The sequence below is a fragment of the Psittacula echo genome, assembly GCF_963264785.1.
Source record: "Psittacula echo genome assembly, chromosome: 19".
In the NCBI taxonomy this organism is placed as follows: Eukaryota; Metazoa; Chordata; class Aves; order Psittaciformes; family Psittacidae; genus Psittacula; species Psittacula echo.
This window is the reverse complement of record NC_137755.1, coordinates 4154375-4159481: the sequence shown is the minus strand read 5'-3', so window position 1 is coordinate 4159481 and position 5107 is coordinate 4154375.

Here is a 5107-nt window from a genome sequence, read left to right as displayed (position 1 = left end):
CAGGTTTGCAGTTGGGGGGGGATCAGGGCTGTGGGAGGGGATGGAGCGGGGTGGGCAGGGGGTACAGCAGGGATGCAGTGGGGTGAGGTGGGCTGGGCTGTGCCAGGAGGGCACAAAAAGCGATTCCTGAACCAGCAGGGGAAGTGCAGGCAGCGATGGAGCTCAAAGTGGGGCAGGGGCTGGGCATGCTGGGGATGGCGGCAGGACCTGCCAGTGAATGCACCCACTTGCATTGGATGGGAGTCACCAACAGCTCCACAGCTGCAGCCCCAAACCAACATCTGCATAAAGGTACTTGAGACTAAATCAAACAAAAGAGCAATTATCTTGTGGCATGCAAGTTTCTAAAAGATGACTTCTTTAAAAATAGTTTGATCCAGCTTGGGTTTCTCTAATTACATTGTGACAGCTTTAAGGGTTAGTAGGATTCAAACCACCTTGACTAGAAATAAGCATTAAAGGTAAACCACGTAAGCTCAGGGAGGCAACTTGAAGAGCACAGGAGGTAGCACTGTGAAAGACAGGACATGCACTTGTGTTCAGTAGGGAGATATTCTGTGATTCTATCGTTTACGGCCTTAGTATTACTGAGCATTTTATTAAATACGCTCTCATCACTCTGCTTCCCTCAGTTGATTGTAAGTGCTTGGCACAGATGGGCTGGCAGGACTGGGGCAGTGGGGAGATGCCCAAAATGCTCAAGCGCAGCATTAGTCAATGATCCAAAAGTGCTGTTGGGCTTAACTAGACAAAATCTACCCTCCAGAATGCTCCCTATCCAAGGGTTTGGGGACCCAGGTAGGGGCCGTCCTCAACCCTTCCGGTCAGGGGAAAGGGTGTGAGAAGGAGCAAACTGATAGTGCATGTCCACAATTGGTAGATTATAGACACTGCCCCAAATTGGGTGTTTTCCTGCAGTCCTGACGCTGGTGCAAAGGCAATCCTGAACTATTTGGTGGCAACCATCAACATAGCAGACTCACGATTCTCAGCCCTGGTGGAATCTGGGTTGTAAATACTGACTGTGAGGGAGCAGCTGTTCTATGAGTTTCCCACTTGGTCATGCCGGGGTGCCTGGCCAATGCTCTCAGTGCAGCCAACACTGAGATGATGAGAAACTGCACGGCCCCGCGAGTCAACAGTAACAGAGGTGGCATAAAGCCCCTTCTGTTTCTAAGGGTATAAAAGCAGGAGTCTCTTGTAGCCAAATTTGAGGCCTCACCTATGGGTGGACGCACTGCAAAGGAACTTCCCCATTACCTGAGACTCCTGCCACCGGCTGCAAGGGGGCTTCCAGCTGAAGTGTGGGCCTGGATGATGATTCGGTGGTGACTGGTGATGTGTTTCTTCTTAATCTCTGTTTTCTCTATGCAGTATTGGTTTGATGCATTGCTAATTTTCCTCTGTACTTTACTTATATATTTATACACATACATGGTTTGTTTTATTGTACCTATTTACTATACAGAGGTATCTACCCAGTTTGCTTTAATGTGCTTGTTTAATTTACTGTGCATGTTATCCAGCTAGTGTGTGACCATTTTGTTGAGTACCCTGCCTGTCAGCAGAACACATGTATGTCCAGCAACCTCCCTGGCTCTCTTACAGACACCAGGTCCTGCTGCATTCCCCAAGGTGGAACTGGACATCTACAAAAAAGGGGGTCCCACGTACACGATGGAACCAAAAGCAGCCGTGGAGGAGACAAAACAAGAGAAGCCAGGGCCAGCAGACTACTGCCCAGGAAAGGTAAGGCAGCCTGCCCACCTCTCCTCCTCTGCTTTGCAACTACCAGCCTTTGAGCATCCCCACCTTCTGTTGGGGCTTCTGAGAACACACGACCACCTTAGCGGAGTGACCAGCCACAGGACAGCAGGCCTGCTCCCATGCCTTGGCCCAAAGCTGAGTAGAGGGAGGCCGAGGAACTGATTCGGAGCAGGGGCACTTGCTGGATCTGCTGCTGCACACCTGAAGGGAAGTGGACTTGGAGCTGTGACTCATTGTGCTTCAGAGGGAAATGGTTCAGAGAAGTCATCCTTGTGGAGATAACTGAAAGGCCCTATTAATGACCAATGGTAATTAATCAGTGATTGAATTAAAATCAAATGGGAATCCAATGGTGATTTAGCAATAATTGAATTTTAATTCAACTGTGAATTCACAACGATTTGAAGATGATGTAAATGATAATTTAGATGATGGCTTAGTCAATGATTTTTCATTCTAGTATCTGTTTGATGCCTACAAGAAAGCTGGAGGGGGATTCTTTACAAGGGCATGTAGTGATCAGACAAGTGGGAAAGGCTTTAAGTTGACAGAAGGGGGTGAATAAGATGGGACCTTAGGAGGAAGTTCTTCCTAGTGAGCGTGGTGGGACACTGTCACAGGTTGCCCAGAACGATACCCATCCGGCAGCGGGTCTTTCCTGGTTCAAGGCATGCAGAGAGGCAGCTCTGCCCAGATTTACCATAGATTTAATATAGATTTGATGAGAAGGAGAGAAATTCTGTTTAATAAGTGTCAGGATGGAGAAAATGCTCCTTGCTCGTGGCAAGATTGAAATAAAAAAAAATCCAATAAACCCCTGGTTTGCCAGATTTGGGAGGGATTTGGTCTGCGGTGACCCCTAAAGCATGCCCAGAGCATCCTGGGGATACTCCTAGAGAATCCCAGAGAATGCCTGCAGCACCTTCAGAGCAACCCATGGACCCAGTCAGAGCTCATGCATCACAATGACCATAGGGATATGGACCATAGGGATATGGCACCCACGGAACCCTTCAGTGGAGGCACTGGGAGACCACAGCTGCCCCACGGAACACAAGCTACCCATGGAGGAGGCAAGAGCAGCTCCTCTGGTGGTTCCTGTCTTGGTGTCTTGGAGCTGGTGACGCCTGTGGACACAGGAGCATGGAACGAGGTGGGTGGCGATGGCGATCTTGGGGTGCTTTAGGAGTTGCCAAGAACACCTCAAGTGACTTCCCCAGAGTAGGTGCTTTGGACTCGGTGTGCAAGTTGTGCTGGCTGAGGCATCAGCGGAGGGCTGAAGCTGCCTTAAATCCTGGGATCTGGCCTCATTTCTTGTGTGGAAAAGAAGGGTCTGTGGGAACAGGACAAGGGGGAACGGCTTTAACCTGACAGAGAGGGGAGACTGAGGTGACATCTTGGAAGTTGCTCCCTGTGAGGGTGGTGGGACATTGGCACAGGGTGCCCAGCGAAGCTGTGGCTTCCCCATCCCTGGCAGGGTTCAAGATACAGCTGAAAATTACCTGCCTGCTTCCTTGGTACATGGTTGAATTGCTTTGGAGATAAATCTGACTCTACAGATCTAACACCAACAAGAGTTGTTCACCTGCATGTGCAGTAGACACACAGATCTCTTCCTGTGTCATGTGCACTTGTCAGTTATTGAGGAAACTATCCATGGGCTGGGAAAGGAAACAGCACAGGAGGGAATTTTTAGTTAATTGTTGTTCTTCCTGGTAAAACCTGTTGGACTTCAGCATCTTACTCCATATTTTCCATAGCAATTCGAATGTATTTTTGTTATTAAAGGTAATATTTCATTCCCTCCTCCCCTGTGTCCTAGGAGAAAAAGCAACAAAGGTCTCCCTCAATCCATCCTTCTCACAGAGTGGTGTGGTCACCTCTTGACTCTGTGCCTCCAAACAGAGTAGTGCTGAATTCCAGTTACAAATTGAGGGAAATGTTTGGTTGGTATACTCAGTTATTAAGAGATTGTTAAATGTGTTTAAGTCCCATGATCTATGCAAGGGGGTTTCTGCAGTAAGGTAACTTGTCCAGCTGATTTCCATGCTCTAATGTAGAACAGAATGTTTAACAACAAACAGAATAGAATAGAAATGAGTGAAATTATGGTAGGCTGTAGAATTTGACTTGCTTCCAGTTGCTGTTGGTGGCCATCCAAACAGGGTATCCCACAGGGATGTTGTCATGGTTCAGCGTGTGGACTTGTTCGGGACAAGTTAACGGCTGGACACGATGTTCTCAAGGGTCTTTTCAAATGCAATGATTCTGTGATTCTAAGAAAAGCTGATTTTTAGCCTTAACTCTGTCTCTCAGCAGAGAAATGACACTGCAGGAAGGCAGTGTGTCTGCCAGCTGAGGGAGGGAACATCAGTGCTTGCTTCAGGCTGTTTCACTTTTGGGATGTTTTATTTCTCCCCCTTCCCAGGAGACTGATCCCCCTGGGATGGCATCTTTGCTGCCTCTCGTCACCCTGTCACTGGCGTTTGGGACCCTGGTTGGTGGGACCCACAAGGCATGTGATGAAAATTCTCTTCCTCTAACTACTAGATCAACCAGTCTTTCAAGTATTCATAGGTCTTTTATTTATACATGTGTCTCTATATATTTATATGTACACTGTAATGTGATGAGGTAGTGGATTTTTCCTGGAAGCTTCAGCCCAGCCCTGGAACTAGGACTTTTCTTTAGGGTATCTTAGAGCTGTCTGTGAAGGAGAAGGGGTATTGCAGCCCAGCAGAAATAATGGCAGAATCCCAGCCCCTCCAGCATGTCTTTGAAACCCTCCCACTGTCCCACACACCATTAATCAGTATCTCTTGCAGGACTGGCTCCAGGGACATCTGCCTCAATAGACAAGAGCAGGACTGCAGCAGAAGTAGCATGAGCGCCTGGCAGAGTTTGACTACGACTAGTAATTGGTAGTGAGGGTGCTAGTGCTCAGTCCAAGTGTGTGGTATGTGACTGTTTGAAGGGTGTGAGATCCCTGTGTAAAACCACATTTGGGGTTCCCCAGGGTGACTGAGACACCCTTGTAATTCTCTGCTTTGCATCCCAGCCTCTGGGCGCAGTGGGCACGGACCACTTGCGGATTTGTCAAGGCAGATGGGACACAGCCGACTGCGTGAGTCAGCATCTCCCCAGAACCTGGGCCCCAATGATCCACACTGCTGGCTGGGTGTGAGTTCACCTCCAGGTACTGAGCTATCAGGGTGAGAGGATCTTCATAGCTGTGTTTTTCTCTGCTCTGCTGTGTAGTACTGTGCTGTGCTGTGCTATTCCAATATAATCCCTGCAGTGATCATTAGTCAAATAATGATAAGCCTGTTACTTGCCTGAA